The sequence below is a fragment of the Oncorhynchus masou genome, unplaced genomic scaffold (genome assembly GCF_036934945.1).
Source record: "Oncorhynchus masou masou isolate Uvic2021 unplaced genomic scaffold, UVic_Omas_1.1 unplaced_scaffold_1021, whole genome shotgun sequence".
In the NCBI taxonomy this organism is placed as follows: domain Eukaryota; kingdom Metazoa; phylum Chordata; class Actinopteri; order Salmoniformes; family Salmonidae; genus Oncorhynchus; species Oncorhynchus masou.
Genome location: NW_026999897.1, coordinates 18,690 through 39,034, shown reverse-complemented (window position 1 = coordinate 39,034; position 20,345 = coordinate 18,690). Strand labels below are relative to the sequence as shown.

The 20,345-nt window shown below is 45.3% G+C and overlaps 1 long non-coding RNA gene across 1 annotated transcript; it reads right to left on the bottom strand.

The window, feature by feature from the left end:
* Positions 1-179: 179 nt before the first annotated feature.
* Positions 180-19,678, bottom strand: LOC135528696 (uncharacterized). The gene is made up of 4 exons (XR_010453575.1): positions 19,574-19,678; positions 18,404-18,484; positions 8,018-8,161; positions 180-249 (listed from the first exon to the last, which is right to left on the bottom strand). It is a non-coding gene; the product is annotated as an uncharacterized LOC135528696 (long non-coding RNA).
* Positions 19,679-20,345: the final 667 nt, after the last annotated feature.

Here is a 20,345-nt window from a genome sequence, read left to right as displayed (position 1 = left end):
ACCATGAAAATCAACAAAATGATTAGCCTATGGATTATGAAAAAACAACAATAAATGGGAAAATGGGAGAGGAGAAATGACTAGAGACAGTGTTGTTTAACTCACTGACCAGGACCCATGAGTTCTTCTTACCTTTGTTCAGTAGAAAAGTCTCTCTCTCTAAAGTTTGTAGGATGACCCATAGACTGGTTACTCTTCATGGACACACATCTGGGAACAGGGGAGGCTGGTCTCTCCTGCTTGATTGGTCTTCAACACAACAGAGACAAACATGACATCTGTTAAGGCTGTGTAAGGGAGGCAAAGTCAGGTGCAGGAGAGCAGAGTAGAGTAAACAGGCTCTCTTTTATTCCTGTCAAAAAGAGGCATATGACATCATAGTGGCCAAAAAACACAGAACGTGAATACAAAAGTGAAACACCATTAGCAATAAACAGTTAGACACAAAGACATGATGGGGAACATAGAACTAAATACATGTAGATTTATTGTGTAATGAAATCCAGGTGTGTATGGAACAAGACAAAACAAATGGACAAGTGAGAAATGGAGCGGCGATGGAAAGCCGTGATGTCACCGAACGAACAAGGAGAGGAGCCGACTTCAGCTGAAGTCATGACAACATCTCTCATCTACTCTGAGCTCAGAAACATAAGAAGAGTTTCATATTGCTTTATATACATTTTCAGACATGTTGGTAAATTTGCATTCATCTCAATAAGATATATTGAACGGGATTGGTGTGTTTTTTCGCCATCTAATCATGGCAAGGGGTTGTTCAATGGCAGACATGTATTTGTTTAAAATCTATCACTTGATGGTTTCATTTCAGAGAGACAAATAATCATGTTATTTTGCTAAATGCTAAACATCTACCTCACTCTCAGAGAAATCAGTAGAACTGCTAGGTTTTATACAGTAATAATATATATCTGCCTCACTCTCAGAGAAATCAGTAGAACTGCTAGGTTTTACACAGTAATAATATATATCTGCCTCACTCTCAGTGAAATCAGTAGTACTGCTAGGTTTTACACATGAATAATATATATCTGGTTTTACAGTAACATTTAACAAATAAAAACATAAAAAATAGATTTGTCGGTATTTTAAAAAATGTTTTTATTGGTGCGACCATTTACAGTTAAACTCAGTTCAACTCTTTAGCTATTATTTAATTATTTTTTTTATTATGAAGGGAGGCTAAATGCTCGCAGGAATCACTCAATTCAATGCTACGGGCAGCAACAATGTCATATTATTTTTGACCTTACAGCAACATACAGATGGGCTTCAGATACAGAGAGAGGACAGAGAGGTGCTGTTTCACTCAGATGTTTTCTCCGGTGAGAAACATTCAGCCTCTTGCCAATTGAAGCAAAATTATGAAACACGAAAGATACATTAAATAAAAAAATATGTACATATTTTTCTTAGTACATTTTTTGGAGATGCTTGGCTTCCATTTTCCATTCCATGCAAATACAATTTTACAAACTAGCTAAGTGTAAAAATATGCTTCAAATGAAGACCAAGGTGACTGCGTTAACATATAAACAGCAGGCTATAGGCCTATTTCAATAATATTGAAATACATTTCATGTTTGATCAATTTAGTTATATTTTCCTACTTTCAGACTACTGTCTGTAATTTGTCTCAATATATTTCATGATGTGGAGCCTAACATGAACACAATGATGTGCTACTGTCTGTAATTTGTCTCAATATATTTCATGATGTGGAGCCTAACATGAACACAATGATGTGCTACTGTCTGTAATTTGTCTCAATATATTTCATGATGTGGAGCCTAACATGAACACAATGATGTGCTACTGTCTGTAATTTGTCTCAATATATTTCATGATGTGGAGCCTAACATGAACACAATGATGTGCTACTGTCTGTAATTTGTCTCAATATATTTCATGGTGTGGAGCCTAACATGAACACAATGATCTTCCAAGTCTGTGATTTAGTGCATTTTTATTGGGTAAGCGTTAGAAAAAGCCACCTCAATATTTGCAGCCAGAGGTGATAATAGAACCTGATCCGTGGTCAGTATTGTGACATAATTATAATGTTAAGAACATATTTGAATGGAGAAAGCTGATCTGAGAGCAGCGCTCCCTTTCTTTCCATCCTATCAGTACTGACACAGGCTCCACCAGACGTGTTACCTTGTAGTGCTGCTGGTCCAGTTTGTACTGGTCTGACTGAGGATATGAACTCTGACCTGTTCACCAGACGTGATACCTTGTTGTGCTGCTGGTCCAGTTTCTGCTGGTCTGACTGAGGATATGAACTCTGCCCTGTTCACCAGACGTGATACCTTGTTGTGCTGCTGGTCCAGTTTCTGCTGGTCTGACTGAGGATATGAACTCTGCCCTGTTCACCAGACGTGTTACCTTGTTGTGCTGCTGGTCCAGTTTCTGCTGGTCTGACTGAGGATATGAACTCTGCCCTGTTCACCAGACGTGTTACCTTGTTGTGCTGCTGGTCCAGTTTGTACTGGTTTTCCTGCGGATATGGAACTCTGCCCTGTTCACCAGACGTGTTACCTTGTAGTGCTGCTGGTCCAGTTTGTACTGGTTTTCCTGCGGATATGGAACTCTGCCCTGTTCACCAGACGTGTTACCTTGTTGTGCTGCTGGTCCAGTTTCTGCTGGTCTGCCTGCGGATATGGAACTCTGCCCTGTTCACCAGACGTGTTACCTTGTTGTGCTGCTGGTCCAGTTTGTACTGGTTTTCCTGCGGATATGGAACTCTGCCCTGTTCACCAGACGTGTTACCTTGTTGTGCTGCTGGTCCAGTTTCTGCTGGTCTGCCTGCGGATATGGAACCCTGACGTGTTCACCAGACGTGTTACCTTGTTGTGCTGCTGGTCCAGTTTGTACTGGTTTTCCTGCGGCCATGGAACCCTGACGTGTTCACAAGACGTGTTACATTGTTGTGCTTCTGGTCCAGTTTCTGCTGGTCTGCCTGAGGATATGGAACCCTGACGTGTTCACCAGACGTGTTACCTTGTTGTGCTGCTGGTCCAGTTTGTACTGGTTTTCCTGCGGCCATGGAACCCTGACGTGTTCACCAGACGTGTTACCTTGGTGTGCTTCTGGTCCAGTTTCTGCTGGTCTGCCTGAGGATATGGAACCCTGACGTGTTCACCAGACGTGTTACCTTGTTGTGCTTCTGGTCCAGTTTCTGCTGGTCTGCCTGCGGCCATGGAACCCTGACGTGTTCACCAGACGTGTTACCTTGTAGTGCTGCTGATCCAGTTTGTACTGGTTTTCCTGAGGATATGGAACCCTGACGTGTTCACCAGACGTGTTACCTTGTTGTGCTTCTGGTCCAGTTTCTGCTGGTCTACCTGCGGCCATGGAACCCTGACGTGTTCACCAGACGTGTTACCTTGTTGTGCTTCTGGTCCAGTTTCTGCTGGTCTGCCTGCGGCCATGGAACCCTGACGTGTTCACCAGACGTGTTACCTTGTTCTGCTTCTGGTTCAGGTTCTGCTGGTCTGCCTGCGGCCATGGAACCCTGACGTGTTCACCAGACGTGTTACCTTGTTGTGCTGCTGGTCCAGTTTGTACGGGTTTTCCTGCGGCCATAGAACCCTGACGTGTTCACCAGACGTGTTACCTTGTTGTGCTTCTGGTCCAGTTTCTGCTGGTCTGCCTGAGGATATGGAACCCTGACGTGTTCACCAGACGTGTTACCTTGTTGTGCTGCTGGTCCAGTTTCTGCTGGTCTGCCTGAGGATATGGAACCCTGACGTGTTCACCAGACGTGTTACCTTGTTGTGCTGCTGGTCCAGTTTGTACTGGTTTTCCTGCGGCCATGGAACCCTGACGTGTTCACCAGACGTGTTACCTTGTTGTGCTTCTGGTCCAGTTTCTGCTGGTCTGCCTGAGGATATGGAACCCTGACGTGTTCACCAGACGTGTTACCTTGTTGTGCTTCTGGTCCAGTTTGTACTGGTTTTCCTGAGGATATGGAACCCTGACGTGTTCACCAGACGTGTTACCTTGTTGTGCTTCTGGTCCAGTTTCTGCTGGTCTGCCTGCGGCCATGGAACCCTGACGTGTTCACCAGACGTGTTACCTTGTTGTGCTTCTGGTCCAGTTTCTGCTGGTCTGCCTGCGGCCATGGAACCCTGACGTGTTCACCAGACGTGTTACCTTGTAGTGCTGCTGATCCAGTTTGTACTGGTTTTCCTGAGGATATGGAACCCTGACGTGTTCACCAGACGTGTTACCTTGTTGTGCTTCTGGTCCAGTTTCTGCTGGTCTGCCTGCGGCCATGGAACCCTGACGTGTTCACCAGACGTGTTACCTTGTAGTGCTGCTGATCCAGTTTGTACAGGTTTTCCTGAGGATATGGAACCCTGACGTGTTCACCAGACGTGTTACCTTGTTGTGCTTCTGGTCCTGTTTGTACGGGTTTTCCTGCGGCCATGGAACCCTGACGTGTTCACAGGACGCGCTACGTTCTCCTTGTTCCTTGTAAATAAAAATAAGGAAATAGCAACACAAAATAACAAGAATGAGGCAACAAGGAGTACCAGTACTGAGTCAATGTGTAGGGGACCAGGTATACACACACACAGTGAGGGAATGTTGTGTTTGTTTAATATTGTTTTAGGACTATGGAAATGGACAAAATTATTAGCCTATGGATTATGAAAACAACACAAATAAATGGGAAGGTGGGAGAGGAGAAATGACTAGAGACAGTGTTGTTTAACTCACTGACCAGGACCCATGAGTTCTTCTTACCTTTGTTCAGTAGAAAAGTCTCCCTCTCTAAAGTTTATAGGAGGTTCCATAGACCAGTCACTCTTCATGGACACACAGCTGGGAACAGGGGAGGCTGGTCTCTCCGGCTGGATTGGTCTTCAACACAACAGAGACAAACATTACATCTCATCTACTCTGAGCTCAGATGGGGAAACATAAGCAGAGTTTCATTCCAAAAAGCTATTTATCCATTTTCAGGAATGTTCGTAAATTAGCTTTTATTGTTTAAAGAAGTTATGTTTATGTTAAATTAATTTTTTTGCTAAATAAGATGGCACATGGGTACCTGCTTCTATTAACCAATGAGGAGATGCAGCGCGAACTGCGTCTCAAATAGAACTGACTTCTAGTTAATGGCGCGAGCAGTGTGTCATTTTTAATAACAACATTAATTTAGCGTCGCGAGCGTTGTCGTCAGTCTGTCAGCCCCGCTGAAAGGCTGGTGTCGTTACTCTGCCTTCTCCGGGGGATGTTCAGGTAAATTTACTAACCGGGAGGGTTGAATGATGTAATTACTTGGAGGGCTGGAAGACGCATTCTCGAGGTTGTTTACTCGCAATATCAGATATTAAGATGATTTTTATAATGAATGTCTACTGAGGTTGAGGTTCTGACTAGTGATTATTTACCCGCTGTTCAATACCTGCTATTGAGGCGCCCTGACAATAATATTCAAAAGTTCGGTCCTTGGACACAGACGGGTTAAACACTAAAGTTACCGTCCATCTAGTGAAGAGAGGAGAACCGGACAGAGGTAGACAGCATCCGTCAACGAGAGAGGGAGAAGCCTCACCGGGATTTAACAGGTGGAAGAAACAACCGGGGAGCTCCATCGGTCCACAAGAAATGCAGACAGCCGGTGATGATGTAGTGGTAGCTATGGTAACTAGGATGCTGCTGGTAGAGTAGCTAGCTAGATTACCGAGCAGTACCGACTAGCTAGGATAACTAGGATGCTGCTGGTAGAGTAGCTAGCTCGCTTACCGAGCTGTACCGACTAGCTAGGATAACTAGGATGCTGCTGGTAGAGTAGCTAGCTCGCTTACCGAGCTGTACCGACTAGCTAGGATAAATAGGATGCTGCTGGTAGAGTAGCTAGCTCGCTTACCGAGCTGTACCGACTAGCTAGGATAACTAGGATGCTGCTGGTAGAGTAGCTAGCTCGCTTACCGAGCTGTACCGACTAGCAAGGATAACTAGGATGCTGCTGGTAGAGTAGCTAGCTAGATTACCGAGCTGTACCGACTAGCTAGGATAACTAGGATGCTGCTGGTAGAGTAGCTAGCTAGTTTACCGAGCTGTACCGACTAGCTTGGTTAGTTAGCAGGTCGTTCGTCTGTCCCTCGTCTCGATGATGAATCCGGTGAACCACAAAATGAAACAAGGATAGAGGGTGAAAAGGATCTGGCTACACTCACACTGTCCCTGACCGTAAAGAAAAAAACAAATTGAACAGTAAACTTCGGTGTCTCAACACTGTAACAAACTCCGTCGTTATTCCCCAAGATCACCTCAGTCCACTCTGCGCGTAAGCGGCTGTGAGTCAGTGGTTCCTGTGCCACATGTAATTGCATTGCAGTAGTTAAAAATAATGTTTTTATATTTCTATGTGATCAACCCATAAATAATATAGACCTACATGCAACAGTATGTCTTGTGCTTTTGGCAATGAGTTATGTATAATAATTATGTATAACTGCATAGCATTTTGTCTTCATTTTGGCAGATTAACTCGTGCTTATTTTTGAAGATTAACTCAGGTTGGAGTTGGAGCTGTGACCGAAAGGTGGCTGGTTCGAATCCCGGGCCGGGCGCTGGAAAAAACAGGTGGAATTGATCTGACCACTGGAGGGCTGCTGGGTTCACATCCTCAAAACATGAACCTTTTGTTGATCAGAACTCTAGAGGTTCTTCTTCACTGAACCCCAAAATATATATAACTTTTATTGATTTCATATTTTAAGGAAGTGATAGAAGCCCTTTTGGCTCTATAAGGAACCTTGTTTTCTAAACACTTTTTTCGTTTGATGATTTCATTATCTACATCATGTTATTTGAGAGTGTATAATAATAAACATGTTTGCATCATGTTATTTCAAGTTCTCCCTTTGGAGCACAACATCACATTCTTAAATAATAGTCCTAAATTGGGCATGGCTATAAATTGGGCATTTGAAGGCATCTAGGGTGTAATATGAGTTTGATGAAAATGAACATTGTTGCAACGTTGTAGGCAACATTATTGGCAAGGGACTTGATACCTACTATGCCAAAGATATTTAGAGTTGTTAAACGGGTGTGAAGAGTTGTACATTGCAACGAGTACAGTCAGGGTGCCGTGGAACCCCTGCAGTACCTCCACAGACCCCGGATTGAGAACCCCTGCTGTACCTCCACAGATCCCGGATTGAGAACCCCTGCAGTACCTCCACAGACCCCGGATTGAGAACCCCTGCAGTACCTCCACAGACCCCGGATTGAGAACCCCTGCAGTACCTCCACAGACCCCGGATTGAGAACCCCTGCAGTACCTCCACAGACCCCGGATTGAGAACCCCTGCAGTACCTCCACAGACCCCGGATTGAGAACCCCTGCTGTACCTCCACAGATCCCGGATTGAGAACCCCTGCAGGACCTCCACAGACCCCGGATTGAGAACCCCTGCAGTACCTCCACAGACCCCGGATTGAGAACCCCTGCAGTACCTCCACAGACCCCGGATTGAGAACCCTGCAGTACCTCCACAGACCCCGGATTGAGAACCCCTGCAGTACCTCCACAGACCCCGGATTGAGAACCCCTGCAGTACCTCCACAGACCCCGGATTGAGAACCCCTGCAGTACCTCCACAGACCCCGGATTGAGAACCCCTGCAGTACCTCCACAGACCCCGGATTGAGAACCCCTGCAGTACCTCCACAGACCCCGGATTGAGAACCCCTGCAGTACCTCCACAGACCCCGGATTGAGAACCCCTGCAGTACCTCCACAGACCCCGGATTGAGAACCCCTGATTGAGCAGATGCTCTTATCCAGAGTGATTTACAGTAAGTGCATTCATCTTAAGATATCAAGGTGAGACAACCACATATCACAGTCAGATATACAGGATACCAACATTCCATTCCTGATAAACAATGGATATATCGTGTTTCATCTTAAGATAGCTATTTATTTTTTTTATGAACTCGATAAATTCTTTATAAATGGTCATCTTACCTCTTAGCTTTGGTGTCATGTCCCCCAGAGAGATGCATTTTAGAGGCAGGGCCCCCCTCCTCTCTCTCCCCAGAGAGACTCATTTTAGAGGCAGGGCCCCCCTCCTCTCTCTCCCCAGAGAGACTCATTTTAGAGCACTGACCCCTAAACAGAGATCCAACATGTTGGTTGTGGTTAATATGGTGACAACTAATTTCTGAATGTCAATTGTTCACATTTATCCATTGTCTCTTTTGAGAAATAAAACATTTACTAACAGACATATAGAAACAATCAGGTGATTTAATGCAATCACATGAATATGTAGTTGTGACATTTCATCTCCATGGCAACTGTCTGGAATAATAATAAGTCACTGTTTGTGAAGGTAGTTCTAGACAGTACAGCAACAATAATAATAATAATAATAAGTCACTGTTTGTGAAGGTAGTTCTAGACAGTACAGCAACAATAATAATAATAATAATAAGTCACTGTTTGTTAAGGTAGTTCTAGACAGTACAGCAACAACAATAATAAGTCACTGTTTGTTAAGGTAGTTTTAGACAGTACAACAACAATAATAACAATAATAATAATAATAATAAGTCACTGTTTGTTAAGGTAGTTATAGACAGTACAGCAACAATAATAATAATAAGTCACTGTTTGTTAAGGTAGTTATAGACAGTACAGCTGTCAGGACCCGGTTACGAACCTGGGTCTCCAGAGTGAGAAACAGTCACTTAACCAACTGAGCCACGAATAGTCAGCAGAACCCAGAAGATGAGGCAGACACAGCAGTACTTAAGACGGTGTATTTAATAAAGTAAAAAGGAGAAGTCCTTAAATACAAAAATGGCAAATCCAAAAGGTGGTAGGAATAGCACAAAAAGCCTCAAGAGACACTCAAAAACAAAAACAGAATTCCACAAGAGCATCCACCGGAATCGACAGGAAAACACAGAACACTAGGGCTGGGTGCTAACATACAAACACAGAGCACAGAACTGAGGGAAACTAAGGGTTTAAATACAATTAGGAAAAACGAGGTACAGGTGCAAATAATAATGGGGAACAAGGGAAAAAACATAAGGTCAAAAAGCACAATGGGGGCATCTAGTGACCAAAACCCGGAACAACCCTGGCCAAATCCTGACAGAATCCCCCCCCCTAGGAACGGCTCCTGACGTTCCTACCAGCTCTCTCAGGGTGGAGGGCCCTGAACTGACGAATGAGGTCAGGGTCCAGGATGTCTTTGGCAGGAACCCAGGAGCGCTCCTCGGGACCGTAGCCTTCCCAGTCCACCAGATACTGCCAGGACCGCTGCACCCGGCGGGAATCCAGTATCCGATGGACGGTATAAGCCGGCTGGCCTCCAATGACACGAGGCGGAGGGGGAGGTCTGTCTGCCGGGACAAGGGGAGAAAAAACAACAGGTTTTAACAATGAAATGTGAAATGTGGGATTAATCTTAAGGGATCTGGGTAAGTGTAGGCGATAAACTGGGTTAACTCTCCTGGCAACCTTGAAGGGACCGATGTATTTTTGGGACAGCTTGCGAGACTCCACCCGTAGAGGTAAGTTTCTTGTGGAGAGCCAGACTCTCTGGCCGGGGCGCAGGGTAGGCCCGGGACGGCGACGTCTGTTGGCTTGTTGTTGGTACCTCTGTGAGGAACGCATAAGATTAAGACGGGTCTTCCTCCACATAAGCCGACAGCGTCTGACGAACTTCAAGGCTGAAGGCACTCTGACTTCTGCCTCCTGGTCCGGGAACAATGGAGGAGCATAGCCAAACTGACTCGTGCGGGGACATACCAGTGGAGGAGGAGCGCAAGGTGTTGTGCGCGTATTCGGCCCAAACAATAAAGGATGACCATGTGGACGGGTTGTCACGAGTCATACATCGGAGGGTGGTTTCCAGCTCTTGATTCATCCTCTCTGTTTGGCCGTTGGACTCCGGATGGTACCCTGAAGATAGACTGGCAGAAGCCCCCATGAGTTGGCAGAAGGCCTTCCAAAACCTTGAGGCGAACTGGGGACCTCTGTCAGAAACCATATCTTGAGGAATGCCGAAGACTCGGAACACATGATTAATTACCAACTCAGCCGTTTCCTTGGCAGAAGGTAACTTAGTCAGAGGGACGAACCTGGCCGCCTTTGAAAACCTGTCGATTATGACTAGGATAGTAGTATTGCCATGGGGTGGAGGAAGTCCAGTAATAAAGTCCAATGAGATATGGGACCAGGGTCTGTGGGGAACAGGTAAAGGGTGAAGGAGTCCTTGAGGGCGGAGGTGAGAAGATTTGCCCTGGCAGCACACGGGACAGGCATTGACGAAAGTGGCAACGTCTTCTCTTATGGTAGGCCACCAGAACTTACGCTGGATGAACTCCAAGGTGCGACCTACGCCCGGATGACAGGTGAGGCGAGAGGAGTGCCCCCACAGAAGGACCTGAGTCCTCACTGCCTTGGGGACAAACAACCGATTGGCAGGACCTCCTTTCGGGTCCGGTTCGCTAGCTTGAGCACGTCTCACGGTATCCTCAACATGCCACGAGATCGGAGCCACAATCTTAGCAGCAGGAAGGACAGGCATGTCCGTGTCATCTCGAATGGCAGGAGCGTAGACTCGGGACAGGGCATCCGGTTTGAGATTCTTCGACCCGGGCCGATAGGTGAGGATAAACTGGAATCGATTGAAGAAAAGAGACCATCTAGCTTATCTAGAGTTCAACCGCTTCGCCTGCTGGATATACTCCAGATTTTTGTGGTCCGTAAGCACTTGAAACGGGTGAGAAGCCCTCGAGCCAGTGTCTCCATTCCTTCAATGCCATCTTAACCGCTAGGAGTTCACGATCCCCCACATCGTAGTTCCTCTCAGTCGGGGTAAGCCGGTGTGAGAAGAAAGCGCACGGATGAAGCTTCTTGTCTTCACCCCTCTGAGACAGGACAGCTCCAACACCAACCTCTGATGCATCTACCTCCACCACAAATGGTTCATCCGTAGTCGGTAGTATCAGGATGGGAGCAGAGAGAACGCGCTGCTTGAGTCCTTGGAAGGCCGTCTCAGCTTCTCTTCCCCACAAAAACCTTGCATTGCCACCCTTGGTTAAAGCTGAGAGAGGGGCTGCCACCAAGCTGAAGTTCTTGATGAACTTGCGGTAAAAGTTTGTGAAGCCCAGGAAACGCTGAACTTCCTTAACGGATTTGGGGGTGGGCCAATCCGCTACCGCCCCTACCTTCCTGGGGTCCATTTGGACTCGACCGGGTTCCACTACAAATCCCAGGAATTGTACTCGGGATGAATGGAATTCACATTTTTCCGGCTTAACGTACAGATGGCTGTCCAGGAGGCGTTTGAGTACTTGTCTGACATGCTTAGTGTGTTCTTGAAGGGAGCTCGAAAAGATGAGGATGTCATCCAAGTAAACGAACACAAATATGTTAAGCATATCCCTAAGCACATCGTTTATGAGCGCTTGGAACACCGCTGGGGCGTTGGTCAGGCCGAAGGGCATCACCAAGTATTCATAGTGACCAGTAGGCGTGTTGAAAGCGGTCTTCCACTCGTCACCAGGTCTGATCCGCACAAGATGGTATGCGTTCCGCAGGTCAAGCTTAGTGAAAACAACTGCTTCCTGGAGCAGCTCGAAGGCTGTGGCCATAAGGGGTAGCGGGTAACGGTTACGGACGGTTATGGCATTGAGTCCCCGGTAGTCGATGCAAGGACGTAATCCACCGTCTTTCTTGGCCACAAAGAAAAACCCTGCTCCCGCCGGGGAGGTGGATGGACGCATGAGGCCTGCTTCCAGAGCGTCCTTGATGTAGGTATCCATAGCAGCTCGTTCGGGTGGAGATAGGGAAAAGATCCGACCCCTGGGGGGCAAGTGCCCGGAAACAGGTCGATGGGGCAATCGTAAGGTCTATGGGGTGGTAGCATGGTGGCCCTCTGTTTGCTAAACACCAGTTTGAGGTCATGGTAACACTCGGGAACTCGGGTCAGGTCGATGGATTCTAAAGACTCGGGAGTAGAACTCGGGAATTCTGGAAAATACAAGTAGCTTGGCACGTAGGACCCCACTGCTTGATAGTGACCACAGACCAGTCGATGTGAGGGTTATGGCTGTGAAGCCAGGGGTATCCAAGGACGAGAGGGAACTCGGAACAGGAGATCAAATGAAAGTTCATCAATTCCTGGTGTTGTGAAACTGAAAGTCGCAAGGAGGTAGTGACATGAGTGACAAGTCCAGATCCCAAAGGGCTTCCATCCAATGTAGTGACCCTCATGGGTTCACTTAGAGGTTCAGAGGGAACGCCATTCTCCTTCGCCCAGACACCATCCATGAATACCTGCGGCTCCAGAGTCTACCAAGGCTTGAAGGTGAAGCTTGTGGTTGTCCCAGGAGAGGGTGACTGGAATGAGCAGACGGGAGTTGGACGGATGGGAGGAGGTTAAGTTTCCCGTTACAGTTCCCCCGGTCTGTACGGGACAGAGCGTTTCCCTGGAGCCCGGGACACGTGGAACGGAAATGGCCCGGTTTGCCGCAATATAGACAGCGTCGCTCCTCATCCGGCGATCTCTCTCAGCCTGGGAGATGCGTCCAATCTGCATGGGTTCCGATGGAGCCAGCGAGGATAAAGGTGGGGACTCGGAGCTGGGACTGATAGGGGCTAGAGGTCTACGGTTGAGTTCTCTCTCTCAGACGCTGGTCAATGCGTGAGGCCAACTTGATCAGGGACTCGAGATTGTCCGGTGGTTCCCGAGTGGCCAGTTCATCTTGGATAGTGTCGGAAAGGCCTTTCAGAAAGCACACCGTGAGCGCCTCGTTGTTCCAGCCACTTGCTGCTGCCACCGTGCAGAACTGGATGGCATAGTCCGTCACGCTGCGCCAACCTTGGTGGAAAGTCAGGAGCTGTTTGGCTGAGTCAGAACCACTGCTTGGGCCTTGAAACACTCGTTTGAATTCCTCAGCAAAGGCAGAGTAGCTGGCACAGCAGGAACTATGGGCATCCCACACAGCAGTAGCCCAGGCCAGGGCTTTTTCCGACAGCAGGGTGATGATATAAGCGATCTTAGACCGGTCGGTGGGAAACGACGAGGGTTGTAGCTCAAAGGAGAGAGAACATTGGGTGAGAAACCCTTTACAAGCACTTGGATCACCTGAGAACCGTTGGGGAGGTGGAAGACGAGGTTCAGCCAGGGGTTAACTGCCATGGGTACGTGAATCTGAGGTACTGGGACGGGAACTGTTGCCGGGGTAAGACGATCAGATATTTGCTTAATGGAAGTCAGCATCTCCGACAGAAGATGAGAATGTCTAGCCATTAAGGCCTCTTGCTGAACCAGGGCGGCTTCGTGGCGTTGGACAGTCTCCTGGTGGTGGGACAGCATGGCAAAAAGGTCCTGGGAACTGGCTGCCTCTGGGTTCATTTTTGGCTCTGTGTTTCTGTCAGGACCCGGTTACGAACCTGGGTGTCCGGAGTGAGAAACAGTCACTTAACCAACTGAGCCACGAATAGTCAGCAGAACCCAGAAGATGAGGCAGACTCAGCAGTACTTAAGACGGTGTATTTAATAAAGTAAAAAGGAGAAGTCCTTAAATACAAAAATGGCAAATCCAAAAGGTGGTAGGAATAGCACAAAAAAGCCTCAAGAGACACTCAAAAACAAAAACAGAATTCCACAAGAGCATCCACCGGAATCGACAGGAAAACACAGAACACTAGGGCTGGGTGCTAACATACAAACACAGAGCACAGAACTGAGGGAAACTAAGGGTTTAAATACAATCAGGGGAAAAACGAGGTACAGGTGCAAATAATAATGGGGAACAAGGGAAAAAACATAAGGTCAAAAAGCACAATGGGGGCATCTAGTGACCAAAACCCGGAACAACCCTGGCCAAATCCTGACAACAGCAACAATAAAAATAATAAGTCACTCTTTGTTAAGGTTGTTCTAGACAGTACAGTAACACAATTATTTGTATTCACTAAAAGTAGGATATTTATTGTCTTTCAATCTGTTCTTTTCTAAATGTTTCTGAGATTGTAGACAGAAGGGATAGAACGGACATGATTGATCTGAGGGGGAAATCATTGATCCTGTCACGCCCTGGTCTATATTCATTATGTTATCTTCATTTATTGGGTCAGGCCAAAGTTTTATTGCATCAAGTAATTGATGTTATATTATGTAAAGTAGGCTAGGTTATAATGTATAGTAGTGGGCTGTTAGTGATATGTAGATGTTACATTATGTAAAGTAGACTAGGTTATAATGTATAATAGTGGGCTGTTAGTGATTAGTTATATTATGTAAAGTAGACTAGGTTATAATGTATAATAGTGGGTTGTTAGTGATATGTAGATGTTATATTATGTAAAGTAGACTAGGTTATAATGTATAATGGTGGGTTGTTAGTTGAAGCTCGCATCCGCTACAAGACCATGGTGCTTGCCTACGGAGCTCTGAGGGGAACGGCACCGCAGTACCTCCAGGCTCTGATCAGGCCCTACACCCAAACAAGGGCACTGCGTTCATCCACCTCTGGCCTGCTCGCCTCCCTACCACTGAGGAAGTACAGTTCCCGCTCAGCCCAGTCAAAACTGTTCGCTGCTCTGGCCCCCCAATGGTGGAACAAACTCCCTCACGATGCCAGGACAGCGGAGTCAATCACCACCTTCCGGAGACACCTGAAACCCCACCTCTTCAAGGAATACCTAGGATAGGATAAGTAATCCTTCTCACCCCCCTCCCCCTTAATGATTTAGATGCACTATTGTAAAGTGGCTGTTCCACTGGATGTCAGAAGGTGAATTCACCAATTTGTAAGTCGCTCTGGATAAGAGCGTCTGCTAAATGACTTAAATGTAAATGTAAATGTAATATGTATATGTTATATTATGTAAAGTAGACTAGGTTATAATGTATAATAGCAGTTTGTTTGTGATATGCAGATCAAGGTCTATACCTCGGCTATAACCTACATATCATATATGACCAGCCTAAACCTGTTCAGATCAGTTCACATAATGTTATAGTCCTACCAGTAGCAGGACAGGGAATGTACTGTATATAACCTACATATCATATATGACCAGCCTAAACCTGTTCAGATCAGTTCACATAATGTTTTAGTCCTACCAGAAGCAGGACAGGGAATGTACTGTATATAACCTACATATCATATATGACCAGCCTAAACCTGTTCAGATCAGTTCACATAATGTTATAGTCCTACCAGTAACTGGACAGAGAATGTACTGTATATAACCTACATATCATATATGACCAGCCTAAACCTGTTCAGATCAGTTCACATAATGTTATAGTCCTACCAGTAGCAGGACAGAGAATGTACTGTATATAACCTACATATCATAGATGACCAGCCTAAACCTGTTCAGATCAGTTCACATAATGTTATAGTCCTACCAGTAGCAGGACAGAGAATGTACTGTATATAACCTACATATCATAGATGACCAGTCTAAACCTGTTCAGATCAGTTCACATAATGTTATAGTCCTACCAGTAGCAGGACAGAGAATGTAGCCTCGGCCTGATATTTTTTACAACATTTTCAACTGAGGCCATCAGGTCAGTCGGCATGATAAGCAGTGATGTTTTTTTTTTAGGTGAGGGAGCGCAGCAAACTATGTAAATGACGTCATAATTACATCAACGTTTGTATCGTTTGTATCGACGTTTGTATCGACATATGTATTCTATTGAATAGTCTTTCATTACAGGTCTCTCCAACCCTGTTTCTGGAGCGCTACCCTCCGGTCTAAACCTGTTCAGATCAGTCCAACCCTGTTTCTGTAGAGGCAGAGCCACCCTCCTGGGTTTCACTCCAACCCTGTTTCTGGAGCGCTACCCTCCGGTAGGGTTTCACTCCAACCCTGTTTCTGGAGGGAGCGCTACCCTCCGGTAGGGTTTCACTCAACCCTGTTTCTGAGCGTTTGCTACCCTCCGGGAGTCTTTTTCAGGTCTCTCCAACCCTGTTCCTGGAGCGCTACCCTCCGGTAGGGTTTCACTCCAACCCTGTTTCTGGAGCGCTACCCTCCGGTAGGGTTTCACTCCAACCCTGTTCCTGGAGCGCTACCCTCCGGTAGGGTTTCACTCCAACCCTGTTTCTGGAGCGCCACCCTCCGGTAGGGTTTCACTCTAATCCCAGTTGTAAATAGCATGATTTATCTTATAAACCAACTCATTATTTTAATCAGGACTGCTAGTTTTGAATAGTAATGAAAACCTACAGGATGGTATCTCTCCAGGAACAGGATCGGAGAGCCCTGTTTTAGAAGATGGATAAAATCCATCCTCCAATTTTTTTTACTATTCAGCTTCAGCTAACCGTCCTAAAATCTTAGTAGAAATGTATATTTTTTGTAACAATAACGTTACCATTTACCAGGTCATTAAATATAATTTATTTAGAATTGATCAGAATATTTTCTTCGTGTATTCTCAAAGTGAAAGTGCTCCCTCGCGCTCCCCAGCACTACACACATGATGATCAGTGATCATAGATCAAACCTAATCTTGACTATTAGATGTCTGATGACGACCAAACTTTATAATAGTTTGTATGTTGCCTCTGGACTTACCAGAATCTGCTCCTCTTTCCTTCAAATCAATACTTTTACCCGACTTCTAATGATTACAGAGAAATGTGCGCCACAGTTTCAACATCCATTTTGTAAGTGCATTCAACTACAAACTTACTTTCAACTTCATGAGGAAATGACATAACCAGAATTCCTAAACCCAGACGCAACATCCCGAGTCTACCGGGACCGCTGGGAAGAAGACTGTAGGAAGTCGACCGATGCCGTGATTTGGGGTTTGAGAAGTCAGAAGTGAAAAATTATTCCTTAGTTGTACATTTTCTCGAAATCTAAAGCCAAAACCTAGATTGGAGCCAATTTATTAAGTATCTGAACATGTTATTACTCCAACTTCGTGAAAAGTGACAAACTGACACGTTATTATTTGAGTCAAAAATACTTGAAATCGAAGGAGTGCCTTTAACGGACTGCACATGCGCAGTTCGGCGTGAGACGACCGTTAGACCCGATAATGTGTTTCTGCGCATGAGTTTAGCAAACCAACGTTGACGTGATATGTGCGTCTGTGTCTAGTTAGTATAAATGCATGTGCATATTACACTATATTACACTTTTGGTGCGGCAGGTAACCTAGTGGTTTTAGCGTTGGGACAGTAACAGGGGCTGACAAGGTAAACATCTGTTGTTCTGCCCCTGAACAAGGCAGTTAACCCACTGTTCCCTGGTAGACCGTCATTGTAATAAATCATTTATTCTTAACTGACTTGCCTAGTTAAATAAAGGTTACTTAATTTTTTAATATATATATGATAAACTAAGTATGTGGACACCCCTTCAGATTTGTGGATTTGGCTATTTCAGCCACACCTGTTGCTGACAGGTGTATAAAATTGAGCACACAGCCATGCAGTCTCCATAGACAAACATTAGCAGTAGAATGGCCTTAATGAAAATCTTAATGGCATCCTTTGAAGTAGTCATGGTGATTGATGTCTAGGGGCCTGGTTGGAACACAGAACGAGGGGGGGTTGAGTGTTTGTAACACTTTTGGAACGTGTATGCTGAAGGACGAACACCCCTACCCAGTTGTGCATTGTGAATGAAATTGTTATCTATGAATCCTGTTCCTGTGGCAGGTGTGTGTGTGTGTGTGTGTGTGTGCGTGCGTGCGTGCGTGTATGTTAGAAACAAGGTCCCTTGGCATTGTGTCTATTTCAAGCTTTAAACAACAATTAAACAGCCATCTAAATAATGTTTCTCAGCCTAGTTTCCTATTTAGTTCTCTTTATATGTACAGGCACAGAGCTTCCAGATGGCTCCAGCCTAAGGATTTGCAGGGCCTGCACACCTGGGGAGATTAGAACCCCAAAGAAAAGATCCTAAAGGTAATTTCAGATTCAGGTTCATCATGACAGCCGCTTTATGAAAGGCCTTTACTTATGGCTAAACAGTTTTCTACACATCTTATTAATTAATGCTGTGGGATGATGAAATTAGGTGTTTCTAGGAGGGCTTAAACAAATCTACAGTGAAACAAACATGTACACTTTACACACATATTTATTGACTTTTAAAAAGACCACAGTAACAGGACAGAATTTGTGCAAATGCGACGAAATCTGCTAGTGGATATTAAATGTACAACAGTAGTGTTCGGTAACAAGCAATACGTGTTAAACATGAGGCACAGGCAATCATGACAGCCTCTTTATGAAAGGCCTTTAACTATGGCTAAACAGTTTTCTCCACATCTTATTAATTAATGATGTGGGCATACCCAGGATTTACAGGCAGGACGGTTGATCTACACAGGGAGGGAAAACTTACGGAGTTTTGATGGATCGGGCAAGCGTCTTTGCGATGGTGAATTGGAAACGGATAATGGTCAGGGCTAACCGGACCCTTTATCTGTAAGAAATAGTAAACATTTTGGAATTATAACATGTGTTAAAATGTAGGTACTAAATATTTTGAATTAAATCACTGGTTTTAAAAATGTATCTCACGCTTTAACGATAGGGGAAGAGGGGGTTTAGGGGTTTATTAACTTTATGGAAAACAATATTCACACTATGTGGATTATAAACATGTACATACATAGAGAGCCAACACATCAAGATCTAACAGGGATGAGGGGGGATTCATAGTACAACAGGAGGCTTCTGTAACCTGCAATACGTGTTAAATATGTTTTACATACATCCACGACTGAATGGTTTCACAAACTACCTTTAAAGGTTTTGTCAGAAAGTTGTAACTGGCCTCATTCAACAGTCTAGAGATGAACCTAGAGACATCAAAAACATCACCGCTTAGAGCAGCTTGGAGATTATTACCCATGTAAGTGGGGAGCAAAAGAGCGGATTTAACCAACTCTGTACAAACCCGACACGGGGTATGATAACTCTGACGCGTACGTCTAATGATTATTGTAGATGTTTACAACTGAGGGAGTTGACAGTAGGTCAATGAGATGTATAAAGGCAAATTGACATAACGGACCTCAAAGACCAACAGCCTACTTTATAATATAGAATGCAGGGGTGTGAACTGAACATGTAACCATTATAAAACAAAAAAAGTCTCGAAACACCTCCTAGTTAGGGACAGAACGTGGAGCACATACTTTGACACTATGTTACCACAGCTTTAGCGCAAACCCACAGCCCCGAATATTTAGCTGCCAGGACAGATTAAAAAATAGATGTGAATAAGTGAATCTCTCCTAATAGATATTTCTGAAGGCTACTGGACATAAGTGATTGGTAAGCGACTGTTAGACGTAGATTCTCAGAAGCAATTTATAGTCTTTCCTACAATGGTATGTTATAAAGTTTGTAATAATGTACAACTGTAGGCCTCCAATATTTTTACATAAAACACTAATGATGCATGTTTAAATAGTAGTACAATTTGGTCATTAATTCTAACAAGTCTTTAAAACGTTTGTACTAAATATTTTGTAATTAAATCACTGGTTTTAAAAATGTATCTCACCCTTTAACGATAGGAAAATGTCCTTTCCCGACATCACCCCGGTCTGTCACGAAGAAAAAGACACGGAAAATCAGGGTGCGTGCATGAGTTTGCGACGGAGCAGCATGAGTGTGTGTGTGACTGAGCAGCAGGAGTGTGTGTGTGACGGGGCAGCAGGAGTGTGAGTGTGACAGAGCAGCAGGAGTGTGTGTGACTAAGGGCAGCAGGAGTGTGTGTGTGACAGGGCAGCAGGAGTGTGTGTGCGTTTCAAAAACAAAGGGTGTGTGTGTATTCAACAGGGTGCCCAAGCATGATAGCCCCATTCTATCTGAGAGAATCGTTTGAAACCATCAGGTGTGCACTATCATGCATAAGGCATGTCCAGATATCTGCCGACCACCAGGGGGTTAAACATTGATATGTTAAGCAGAGCCAGGTGCCCCCACCCGGGGTTAAACATTGATATGTCTAAGCAGAGCCGGTGCCCCCACCCCGGGGTTAAACATTGATATCTCTAATCAGAGCCCGGTGCCCCCCCCCGGGGTTAAACATTGATATCTCTAATCAGAGCCCGGTGCCCCCTCCCCGGGGTTAAACATTGATATCTCTAAGCAGAGCCCGGTGCCCCCCACCCGGGTTAAACATTGATATCTCTAATCAGAGCCGGTGCCCCCCGGTTAAACATTGATATCTCTAATCAGAGCCCGGTGCCCCCAGCAGGAGTGGGTTAAACATTGATATCTCTAAGCAGAGCCCGGTGCCCCCCACCCCGGGGTTAAACATTGATATCTCT